The sequence below is a fragment of the Leptonychotes weddellii genome, chromosome 1, assembly GCF_054177405.1.
Source record: "Leptonychotes weddellii isolate Sample4059 chromosome 1, ASM5417740v2, whole genome shotgun sequence".
Lineage (NCBI taxonomy): Eukaryota > Metazoa > Chordata > Mammalia > Carnivora > Phocidae > Leptonychotes > Leptonychotes weddellii.
Genome location: NC_138369.1, coordinates 19,538,419 through 19,551,601, shown reverse-complemented (window position 1 = coordinate 19,551,601; position 13,183 = coordinate 19,538,419). Strand labels below are relative to the sequence as shown.

General features: G+C 41.5%; 1 protein-coding gene across 1 annotated transcript in view; it reads right to left on the bottom strand.

The window, feature by feature from the left end:
* The window catches only part of CACNA2D3 (calcium voltage-gated channel auxiliary subunit alpha2delta 3), an 807,776-nt gene that overhangs the window by 134,674 nt on the left and 659,919 nt on the right, over positions 1–13,183 (bottom strand). The gene's annotated exons all lie outside the window — the stretch shown is intronic.

Genomic DNA, 13,183 nt, shown 5'->3' with positions numbered 1-13,183 from the left:
CAACAGAAACCCAAACACACGTGCTAGTCAGCATTCCGGGGAGCTTTATGGTCCATTGGAAAACTGCCCAATTTTGAGTGCCCGGGAAGAAGCTGGCAATCTTACCCAAGGGGCACTGAATGCCCCTATAATTCAAATTCATGTGAGATTGGTGATACTTTTAGATCTTGTGTATGTTATGTATTTAATGGGAGAGTCTGTTGGTTGGGAATTGCAAAGCTTGCCACAAGAGTCAGATTATATTTAATTTTCTAAATCAGAAAGCCATTTGGGGCTTTGTAGGCCACAGAGGAAGAGGAGGGTTCCATGTCTGGATAATGGGACTCAGGCCCAGGGTCTGGGGAAGTTTTCTGATGCAAGGGTAAATGACATATAAACAAACACAAAGAGGACGGGGATTTGGAATCCGGGGCACATGTTAGCAAAAGGCTGTATCCACCAGGCGACTGGAACCTTCCATTTATAACTCTTACAGCAGGAATGAATTTAGGGTGGGCTGAGAGCAAGATAATGGCTTGTGTGTATCCGTATCTACACACACAGCGCACAGAGTACACAGGCTTGTACAGCCACACCCACACATAAACACACTCGGAGCAATCAGTTTACCCACTAATGAAACGCAGCCGTGGGCACGGTGGAAGCCAGCAGCTGTTGACCACCACCCAGATTGTCTACTCAATACTCTGGGAGAGGAAGTAGGAAGGAAGTCTGCAGAGAGTGGGAACTATCAAGAGACTCAAGATAGGTGGCAGCAGACATCCTGAACATTACTTAGGCCGAGGTTTAAAAAAAATCAGGTGTGGCTTGCTTGCCTCCACAGGCACAGTCCTGAAGAGTTGCGTGCAAAGTGAATTTTTGTAAATTAAATCATCATTTTAATGCAGTAGGGGGGCTCGCTATTTAAAGGAGCCTTTCATGGAATCTCTCTGTAATGGCAGTAATTGGCTCCAGATTTCTGCATTTTGTAAATGTGCATTTTCTCATGCTAGGTTTTCTTAAAATGTCATCTACCTGCTCTCTCTCACGATGCCCTATCTCATACTTAGAGTCACCTGTTAGTATTAAAATCATTTGACAGAGAGGAGTTAAGGACATGTCAAAAGCAAAGAATGGCGAATATAGGGTCAGTGGTCCCTCCAGAGGCCTTGGCAGACATCGCTAATCAATCCCAGCACTCCTCCCAGCTGAGCCCTGATGCAACGCAGATGTCTTCTTAAGACAGCACTATAGGCAACCAGAACTAATCAATTGGAATCGGTTCAAAGGATAAAACACATTTGCCATTCAGGGTACGGGCTCTACATTCACTCCTTCAGGCCATGTAAAAATCAGTTTGGATCCTAAATTAGTAGTCCATTGCCTAACCTGGAATGTGAATGGGAGGTCCACACAAGCAGGAGTATTTTTCTCCCTGTCCGAAGCTGCCAGAGCCTCAGCCAGTGGTATGAAGAGGCCACGGGAAGTACCGAGGAACCTACCACAGCCTACCCTGCAGGACACATACCGATGCTCCCCGAAACATCACAGAGGCCATCTACACCTGCCCACAGTGCCTCACAACTAGCGTGGGCCCCGCACACCACAAGCTTAAAGATAGACCATCTTAGAGTAGCAATTTTGCTACATGATTTTCTTGGGGGGAGTATCAACTTTGGTGTTAATTTTTTTCTGAATGTTAAAATAAACTTGGATCTGTTGAGGAGTAGATCGAAAAATTAGCATGGATTTTCAGATCAAACGCAGATCCCAGAGAAAGCTGGCTGTCCCAACAACTCCATCCCAAACCCTGGTGCCTCCTTTCTACTCTGCCTCGGGTGGCACTTTGGTGGGTAAGACTGCGCATCCGGGTGAAAAAAAAAAAAAATCGTTCTTTCCCTTGCCCTGGACTGTAAGTTTGGCCAAGAAGGCAACATGACAAAGGAAATTTAGAAGATCTTTTTATATGTCATCCCCAGATCCCCATTTCACCAAATGTGTCCAGACCTGGCACTAGGCACCAGGCATGGTGAGAGAGATGTTCTCGTGAGCATTCATCATGTAATCCTGGCAACCAGTGCTAAGGTACTTGAACGGGTGTTACATAAGCTGGGAGCTACCATGGCCAACAACGCATGCTCCCTTTTGCTACTGTGACTTAAGACCCCAAGTGCACGGTGCTCTGCCAGAGGCCTGGTGATACTGCAGGTCAACCCCAACCCTCTGCCCACACTGGGCATATGAGAGGACTTCCAATACACCACAGCAAAGCCTGAATGTGACTAGAATCCTCACTCATCAACACCCATGTCCTATTAGATTTCTAAGGACAGATGATAACTCAGGCAAATAGATTCCTGTTTTATGAATAGTCCTTTTGGCAAATGATTAAAACAATGCCTATGTATATTCAGATTTCTATCTTTTGCCTACAGTCACCACAAACAGCAGTTGGCAATGAAAATAATTACTTACCCTGAAATGTCAACAGCCTCTCAGCACAGAAAAATAGAAATCAAATTGTTTAGATTAACAAATGCAGAGTTATCACTTGTTAATATGAGAAATGAAATGTTTTAACTGTAAAAAACATTGCAGATGAAAGACCCAATTTGCAGGGTATTCTGTGAGAACCACAAATTATCTTTCACAAGGGCTACAGCTCATGAGGGGTAATTTGAAAATGTCTCATAGATTATTTTCAGCTGCTTATTGCTGCTGTCATATTCATAAATTCCCCTCTACAAATGCCCTTCTATCATAGAGCCTTGCTGAGGGTTTGCTGTGAACAAATTTCATGTATAGTATTGATTGTTTCTGAGCAAACCATCTAAAATACTGATTTTTCATTATACTTAGTGGAACAGTATGACTATAGACTGGTGATTTTTGTTTTGCCAGAAATCACAAATTCACAATAGCAGGATCCAACAGATACTGTAGCTGTCTGAAGTGAGGCATATAAAAAAGTGTGAAGAATACACCCTGCCATAGAAATTGCAGAGAAAGATGACCTAGTGTCAAATAGATACCTGCAAAGCTTTTAAAACTAAGGTGAATATCCCTGACTTGCAGGAAGAATGTTGTGCCTAAGATGGATAAAATACCAATGGACAACTGGGTGTTTTATTTTTCCTTACAAAAATGCAAGAGTGAGAAGCAATTTGCATGATTTCCTCCTGAAGATTCATAAAAATGAAATCTCATTACCTGAGTTACCCCAGAAATAAGACACTGGTGCCTTAGATCCTAAATATTAAAGGAAGTGGACAAATCAATTTCTAAAATAATCTATCCGTAGCACACATTAATACAATTATACAACTGTTAGAAACCTATACCTTTCAATTGGAAATCAGGAAATAACTGTTTCTGGTTTGGCTAAACCCACCAGTGTATCCATTGCTAAATTTATTGGACAGAAATCTACCAGCAAATGATATTCCAAACCCTACATGGCATCACTGGGATGTGGTTTATATGCATAACTTTACGGAACTATCTTGTTTTCCCTTTTGATGAAAACACTTGATTTCTTTTCTCTCTCTCTCTCTCTCTTTTCTTTTCCTTTCCTTTCCTTTCTTTTCCTTTTCTTTCTTTCCTTTTCTTTCTTTCTTTCTTTCTTTCTTTCTTTCTTTCTTTCTTTCTTTCTTTCTTTCTTTCTTTCTTTCTTTTCTTTCTCTCTCCCTCCCTCCCTCCCTCCCTCACTCTCTCTCTCTCTCTTTCTTTCTTTCTCAAATTGCAATGAAGTCTCAAAGAAACCCTCATTCCATCTGGAGAAGCTGCTTCATGGTCTACCACTCTTTCAGATTCTTTTTTTTTTTTTAAGATCTTATTTATTTATTTGAGAGAAAGAGAGAGCACAAGCCGGAGAGGCAGAGGAAGAGGGAATTTCAAGCAGACTCCCCTCTGAGTGTGGAGCCTGATGTGGGGTTTAATCCCAGGACCCTGAGATCATGACCTGAGCCAAAAACCAAGAGTTGGACACTTAACCAACTGTGCCATCCATGCGCCCTCCTTTCAGATTCTTAACTGGAGTATCCATACATACTTTTCACTCCACTGATACTAAATATTCATTTGGATGGACAGGATGTCACCGAATTACAAAGGCCCATCAAGAAGACCCAGAAAAGGAACCAAATGATTGGGTGTTGAGAAAATCCCTAGAGAGCATTTAGTTTAGGCCTGGCAAATTTGGGCTAGCTGTGAGAACCAGCCTCCCTACCCATGCGAGACATCACTAATAGATTTTGGCAAATTTATCTTCTGAGCCCAGCCACGGCCTCAGAATCCTTTTAAGTCTGTTTTCCAGGTTCCCAGTACTGATCAACTGGAGTTAACAATAAAGGTTAAACCTATTTGTTACCCTGATATAGTTCTATGTCCTTATTTTACAAATAGCATGGAAAAGGCACAGGACTTTTCTAGTCACACAGGTAATTAGTTACAGGCTTGACAAATGCAGCTGCAAGAGTATGGGGTTAACATGGATAATATAACCCGAACCACCATTCTTCATGCATTCTGTGTGAACCACGTATCAAGATGATGGCATTATCATATTAATTGTAATCACACATTCAACATTTATTGAGCACCCAGTTTTGTGTCAGTTGTTTCCCAAGTATAATACTTTCATTTTCTCTAAGCCTCATATTGACTAAACCATGTGGGCATTTTATTGCCACATTACAGTTGAAGAAAGACAATCGCTGGATTTGGGTTATTTGTTCAAGGTTGTACCACTAGTAAGTAGTGGAGTAGGAACTTGGATGCAGGTCTTTCTAAGGCCAACACCCAACAACATTTTTGGGGATGTGACAGGTTTGAAGAAGTCAGAGTTGGGATCCTTTCCTAGCACTACCGACACCTACCTTAAAATACGGCAGAGAAAAGAAACCCAACCACCAGCCAGTGTGTTACTGCCAGAACTCTGGTCCCACCGAGACCCAGGAAATCAGATGAAAAGACCAAGAAAAATGAAGGTTCGTATATCACCCATGACCCTGCTGAGCTGGAAAAGATGTTTTTAGAATGGGAGGGGTAGAAATTCAGCTGTACTCTCTTACAGCTACTTGAGAAAACAATAAAATTAGTTACTGCCTAATAAGTAGTGTTGCTCATGAATACAAAGAAGAAAAAAATGTTATGAGGATCTAGAAATTGGAAATGCTGCTCAATGATATCCAAGACTCCAGGATGGATGCCCACTATCCAAAGCAGAGATATGACCATCATACAGATCCTTGCTCTGGTATCTTTCCTCTGAGACAGGGGCTTCACAAACCAGAGGGAAACCATTCCCTCCCATGTAAGATGTCTGTGGACATTTAACTCCTACAACACCTGCCATTAAGACCTTGCTGTTTTCCTCCACTAGACAGGAAGAATCTCAACAATGTAGCATATAATAGGATGATACACGGAAGGGAGGACAGTGAGATAAGCACAATTTAGAGGCCACAGTTTTTATCTACTGTTTCTTACAAGGAATGAAAACTACAGATGACTTTGATTCACCTAAGTAGTCAGACTACCAGGCAGCAGGACATGGCATCTTTTACCAGTCTGCAATGTCATTCTAGATGGAAGATATCTAGACACTGGATATTTGTTTAGGGGCTGTGCATATCAACTAGTCTTCTATCTTAGTCTCCAAGGGTTACTCTGAAGTCAACAATAAGGGACACTTAAGGGGAAGTCATTCACCTTGTTCAGTGGCAACCATCCCATATGTTAATGGTGATTAAAATTAAGAAACCTAAATGGATCCTCCTAAAAGATATTTTTTAAAAAAGGAACAAAGGCAGCACTGCCCATAAGATGCAGAAGAAGAATGAAAGATCTATTTTAAAACATACCTTAGTACAATTTTTAAAGTTTCTGATTGGATTTGCTGTCATTATACCCACTCACATTCCATTGGCAATAATATGTATGTGGCTAAGTTTGGAGTTAAGGAGGCACAGAAGCATACAGCTCCAGTAGGAAGGCATAGTGAGTGACACAGCAATGGCAAGGATATTTGTTCCCCTTATAAGAAACAAAGGAGTAAATAATTGCAAACAATCATAAAATAATAATGAATAATAAAATAATAACTAATAATGGCAAATGATAAATGAATAAAACTAGATACATAACTAAGTGAAAAAATGAATAAAATCTACCATAGCCACCATCAGAGGTACAAAGGAAATATTGCAACATATTGAATCAGTGATATAGAATACCTAATAGGGAATATTCACTCTAGGACTATGGAAGAAAGAAACAGTGATGAAAGTAATAGAAGATGATAGAAATGAAGGAGCAAATGTGAAGAACTAACATATGGATAATTGGTTTTCCTGATAAATAGGTTAGAATTTATCAAAGAGAAGGAAAGAAAATCTGAGAAGGTATCGTTCCTGAGCTAAAGAAAAACTCCAATTATATAGATCAAGAAAAGCTTCCTATAGGAGAGATTAATGAAAAAAATCTTAGAAGTTAGTCTAGTTTAGTGGTTGGTACATAAAAGTCTCAATCAGTATATACTAGAGAAAAAAAAACACATAAACAAAACAAATGGATCCTGGTAAAATTTTCAAGTTTTAAAGAACAAATTAAAAATTCTGAAGTCTAGAAACCAACCCAACAAATAAAAAAACAAACCTTAACAAGGAAGCAAACTAAGATTGCAATTCTCAGATACACCATGGTTCAGGGAGCATGCCACCAATACATTGCTTTTGAAGAAAAATGACTCAAGATCTACTTTAATTGATCAAGGGACAAATTATAAAAAGCAAGAGGAAAGGGGAGGGGAGTAAGGAGTGCAAGAAGATCTTAAAAATGTGGGAGTCATGCCATTCAAGTGCCAACGATATGCACTAAAATCAGTTAAAGTCAGAGTTAAGTCTGAATGATTTAGCTAATGTGGTTACAAAACAATGCAAAGTCAATAATTTGACAAATTTCTAAGCACCTTCTGCATGCCAGGCAATTTTCTAAGTATCAAAGATGAAGCAGAGAATAAAAAATATAAAGTATATGCTCCATTGAACTTAACAACTCACAGAGGGAGAAGGTAAAGACATACAAAATATATATCAGATGGTGGAAAAGCAGGTGTGCAGGGCACAGAGTACTGCGGTTATGGGAGAAGAAGAGTTTCTACTTTACACATGGTGATCAGGAAATCCCTCCCACAAAACAGTTGAGCAGAAACTTGAAGGAAAATATGGAGCCAGTGGTGAAGATATCTAGAGGAAAACTGTCCCAGGGAGAAGGCACAGCAGGTGCAATGGCACTGACATAGGAGCAAGTTTAATGTGCTTGAAGAACAGAATAAGGGCAATGTGGCTGAGTGAGTGAAGGTGGAAGTAGAAGGAGCTGAGGTTAGAGGGTAACTAGGGGTCAAATCTTGTAGGACCCTGTGCATTGTGAGTTGACCTGTGGAGACAGACACATGGCAAGGAAGTAAGGGAGGCTGCTGACCAACAACCAGTGAGGACTGAATGCTGCTAAGCTTCTCAGGAGTGAACATGGAAGCGTTTCCTCTGTTTGTTGAGCCTTCAGATGAGACCACAGCCCCAGCAACATTTTCATTTGCAGCCCCATGACAGACCCTGGCACAGTACATGGATTGCAGCCTTTGTGAGAAACCCCAAGCCCGAGGACCCAGCTAAACTTCACCCAGATCCCTGACTCACAGAAACTCTGAGATAATGAATGTTTGCAGTTTGGATTCCATAATGTGGAAGTTATAGGTAACATTGAGGAGAAACACTTCACTGTGGATGAAACCTGTTTGGGGTGGGTTCTGGAAAGAATAAGGGAGGGGAGATGTGGGATGATCCTACAGCATAATAGAGCAAGAAATGCATGACACAAATAATTGAATAACAAAAATAATTTTGGCTTAAAAACCTGTCTATATCAGCACAAATCCAGAAGTTGGTAGGAATAAGTTAGTGATGCAAAAGCATAAAAAATGACCACAAACTATGGATTCATTCCAAAATGTCTTTTTTGTTTTTTGTTTAAAGACAATTGTACACTCCCATATGCCTCCGCCTGTTCACATATAATTTGGTCTTGAAGTAGGAATGACAATTAGATGCTGATCCTTGTCTCATGCAGAACTTTTCATCCAGAATAGAACCCAGGAGCTCGTGGTGGGCACAGACTTGGGGAGGTCATGGGAATTCCAAGTCTTTGATCAGCACTGTTCCTTTCCCACCACCACCTGGCCAAAGCATTTTCCACGAGTAGGAGAGTCCTCAGGCTGACTGTCAGAGCATTTATGTTCCTGCTTTGGACTATGCTGATGCCTGTCCCTCTCTTCCAGGGAGGGAAGGTTCACATCAGCTCTTTTATCCTCTGTGGGCACTTCACTTAGCATGAGTCACATATATTCTAGTCTTAAACAAGATCAAGATCCCAACAAGGTCACTAGGAGATTTGCCTGGATAAAGCCAGCTAAATAAATCCCCAAATCTCTCATGAGTCATGTTGGGAAAAAAAAAAAAATCCCATAAACTGTTTTCCACCAAAGCATGTGAGGGCATTTCCAATGCTCTACCAAGCATTATGCTGATTACACTGTTCAGAGGTTTATAAACTAGAGCGAAGATTAAGTAAATCACTGTCTTGACTGACAACGAGAGCATATATTTTTAGAAAGCTTAGGATCTTTGATTGGGATTTCTGTGTAACCGCATATATAAAAACATTAGGCATAACAGATAGGCACCTTCTGAGACATGAAGCTCTGCCTTCAACATTTACTTACATAGACTCTGATTTATATATCCACTTCATTTTGATAAGATAAAAATATGGTGAAATAAGTGAGTGAACAAAGGGCCAGGTAGTAAATATTCTTGGCACTGTAGTCCATATGGTCTCTATTCAACTACTGAGCTCTGCCATTTTAACAGGAAGGAGTACATAGACAATAAGAGCATAGCAGTATTTCAATAAAATGTTGTTTACAAAAACAGATGGTAGATATCAGACAAAGTTCTTATATCCAGAATATGTAAAGAACTCGTATTTCAACAATAAAAAGACAGATAATGTGATTGAAATATGGGTAAAGGATCTAAAAAGACATTCCTCCAATGAACAAATGCAAGTAGCATAGGAAAAGATGCTCAGCATAACTAGTTATTAGGGAAATGCAGATCACCTCACCCCCACTAGGATGGCTAAAATAAAGAAGACAGATAATAGCAAGTGTTGGTAAAGATGTGGAAAAATTGGAACCCTCAGACATTGCTGATGGGACTGTAAAATGGTGCAGCCACTTTGGAAAACAGCTTGGTAGTTCTTCAAAATATCAAATGTAGAGTTACCCTATGACACCAAAATTCCACTCTTAGGTGTCTACTACCCAAGAGAAATGGAAATATATATCAACACAAAAACTTGTATGTGAATGTTCATCATCAACATTGTTAATAATAGCTAAAAAACGGGAACCCAAATGTCCATAAACTGATGAATGGATAAACAAAATGGTGTACGTACAAACAATGGAATATCATTTGGCAGTAAAGAAACAAAGTATTGACATATATTACAATATGGATTGACCTTGAAAACATTAAGCTCAGTGAAAGAAGCTGATCACACAGGCCATATACTGTGTGTTTCCATTTATCTGCAAAGTCCAGAATAGGCAAAGCCATAGAGACAGAAAGTAGATTTGTGGTATCCTGTGGCTGGGGTAGGGAATAGGTATCAAGAACGAGAGTGTGTGTGTACAAGGGTTCTTTCTGGGATGGTGAAATTGTTCTAAAATTATTTATTTATTTATTTATTTATTTGAGAGATAGCGTATAAGCTGGAGGAGAAGCAGAGGGAGAGGGACAGAGAATCTGAAGCAGACTCTGCACTGAGCGTGGAGCCCAACGCGGGGCTCCATCTCCCAACAGTGAGATCATGACCTGAGCTGAAACCGAGTCAGATTCTTAACCAACTGAGACACCTAGGCACCCCAAAATTGTTGTAAAATTAGATTGTGGTGATGGTTGCACAACTCTGTGAATACACTGAAGTCCAATAAGCTGTACAATTTACATGGGTGAATTTTATAGTATGTGAAATATATCTCAATAAAACTATAAGAAAACAAAACAAAATTGGCTACAGCCTAGACTTGGTCCCATGGGCTATAGTTGGACAACCTGTATTCTAAGGCACAGGTCCCTGAAAGTGTGCGTTTCAAAGTTTTGTGAAACATGTCAAGATACCATAATGGCATCTATGCAAGTTTTCACAGAGAACAGCACATGGCAATAAGCACTGGCTAGTGAGTAGTAGTCAGTGTAGCCAATAGTCATTCTTTTTTTTTTTTTTAAAGATTTTATTTATTTATTTGAGAGAGAGAGAATGAGAGAGAGCACATGAGATGGGGGAGGGTCAGAGGGAGAAGCAGACTCCCTGCCGAGCAGGGAACCCGATGCAGGACTCGATCCAGGGACTCCAGGATCATGACCTGAGCCGAAGGCAGTCGCTTAACCAACTGAGCCACCCAGGCGCCCCTAGCCAATAGTCATTCTAACAACAGAAGCAATAGCAATGATAATTTAGCAGCTACTCATGATCAAGCACTCACTGTAAGCATTTGCCAAGTACTGTATCTATATTTATAAACAAATTTATTTCTCTCAACAGGAACCAGAGGGGCCCCCTAAAGCCAGATAGAACCTGGGTGTAAGTCATTCTCCATTATTGGTAAATTCCTTTCCTTTTCTGTGACGATGAAATCAATCTCCCTCTTTAAAAACTAGGCTGTTTTAGAAATCCACCTGAAGCACCAATCAGCCTCGTTTTATAAGAGGGGTGAAATGGCCCTGGGCTCACTGCCAAACCCTTGGTTCACATTGGCTTTAAAGCCCCAATCACACCATGACCTCAAAAAGAGGGGTCTCAACCTGCAGATTCAGAATGCACAAGCCAGGCGTGAGGACCTGTTATCTGAAAATTCTGCCGCTGATTTTTGGGTGGAGGATATGCTGGCGCTTTTGATAAGGTTTATAAAAGGACAGTGACTCTTGGCAGTGAGTATCCTGGGGAGTTAGCACACAGGATCCAGTTTCTCAAAACTCTGGGCTATTTTTATTTCTGGAACAGGAATCCTTACCGTGCCCACATCCCTGCCTATGGTGGTATGCGGGGCAGCTATGTGGTGACCTGAAATTCAGCATAATTGGCAGCTCCATCATTAACCCATTTCTATGATGTTTGTCAGTCATACTGGCTTAGACCTCCTTTTGCCCCGCCTTGCTCCTATTTGTCCGCTTAAAAAAAAGAAGACGAGAAAACCAAATGCCGAACACATAAAAAGCCTTACCTCATAGCTGACATTTAGAACGAAGACCTGCCTTGGGTGCCCCACCTCTCCCTGGGTCATCTGCCCACCTGCCTGTCAGTCCTGCTTTAAGATCCTACTAAATACTCCTGAAACCTGAGATACTCATCTGTGTCTCAGAGTACCCACCTGACTCTGCTCCTGTCAGGCCTTCCCTAACCGCCCCCCCCCAGTCTGGAGAAGCATGGAGCCCGCCACACAGCCAAACATACATGTGTGAAGATGAGCACACCTCTCTGCCTTTGCCACAGCCAGCATCACCTCTTTATCTTGGTCTATTTTCTTTTTTTTTTTTAAGATTTTTTTTTTAATTTATTCATTTGAGAGAGAGTGAGAAAGAGAGAGAGAGCACGAGCTGGGGGGAGGGGCAGAGGGAGCAGACTTCCCGCTGACCAGGGAGCCCGATGTGGGACTCGATCCCAGGACCCTGGGATCATGACCTGAGCCAAAGGCAGACGCTTCACCAACTGAGCCACCAGGCGCCCTATCCCGGTCAATTTTCTATAGAGCATTTATCACTCTGGGGCCTTCCCTCCTCCCTCCTCTTCTCCCATTCATGCAATACTTGTCTGTTGTCTATATCGCCCACACAAATGGAAGCTCTCCATTGGCAGCACCTTGGTCTTACTCAGTGTTTTCAGGGGGTGCTGTGGCATTTGGGTGGAAGGATGCTTCACTGGGCAGCCATCACCCCAGCCTCCAGGTACGACAGCATGCCAACAGTGCCCTCTTAGTGTATCAGTCAACAACCCTCCAGACACTCCGCGCTGACCTCAAGGGTGCTTGTTCCCAGCTGTATCCCCAGTACTATGTACACAGTAACGTGCTAGATATACATTTATTGAATGACTTAACTACAAAAGGAAGAAATGGAACAAGATCTTTTTATAAATGAGCCTATAAGGGAAAACATTTTGAATTTGAATTTGAAAGCCCTAAAGGTTGAAGTTTGCCTGTCATTTCTCAATCTCTCCCCTACTGACATTTTGGGCCAGATAATTCTTTATTGTTTTCAGGGGCTGTCCTGTGACTTAAAAAAAAAAAAAAAAAGATTTTATTTATTTATTTGACAGAGAGAGACACAGCGAGAGAAGGAACACAAGCAGGGGGAGTGGGAGAGGGAGAAGCAGGCTTCCCGCTGAGCAGGGAGCCCGATGCGGGGCTCGATCCCAGGACTCTGGGATCATGACCCGAGCCGAAGGCAGACGCTTAATGAGTGAACCACCCAGGCGCCCCTGTCCTGTGTCTTCTAGGATGTTTACCAGCATCCCTGACCTCTATCCACTAGATGCCAGTAGCATCCCCCTCTTAACCAGTTGTGACAAAAATGTTTCTACGTGCTATCAGATGTCCCCGGGGTGGGAGGGAACTGCCCCTGGTTGAGAACCACGGTTTAAGGCGTAGGTATTCATTTCTGCCAAGATGAAACACCCATTTTGCTCAGATCTGACAAACTAGAAGTTTAGCGACACAGACCTGACATGTAATTCCTGCCGTACTAGTTAACTCGTATACCCCCAAAATGTAAGATGCCGCCAAAGGAGTACTGTTAACCTGATGATTTGCCTCTAACATCTTGCCAACCGTTATTCACCCGTTTCTAATGAAGGGTTCATTTTAAGCAGTACACTCAGTTTAAATATCACATACCTGGCAATAGCTGGTGGCCCACAGTGTTCATCTCTTTCCTAATTTGCTGGTTAAAATGAGATCTTCTGTCCTAACATCAAGCATTCCCCTTCATTGTACTGCCTAGAATTATGCAAGTGAGACCACATCACCCCATTTTCAAATTCCCCCCAATGAATGGATTTAATGTGTTTCTTTTTTTTTTTTTTT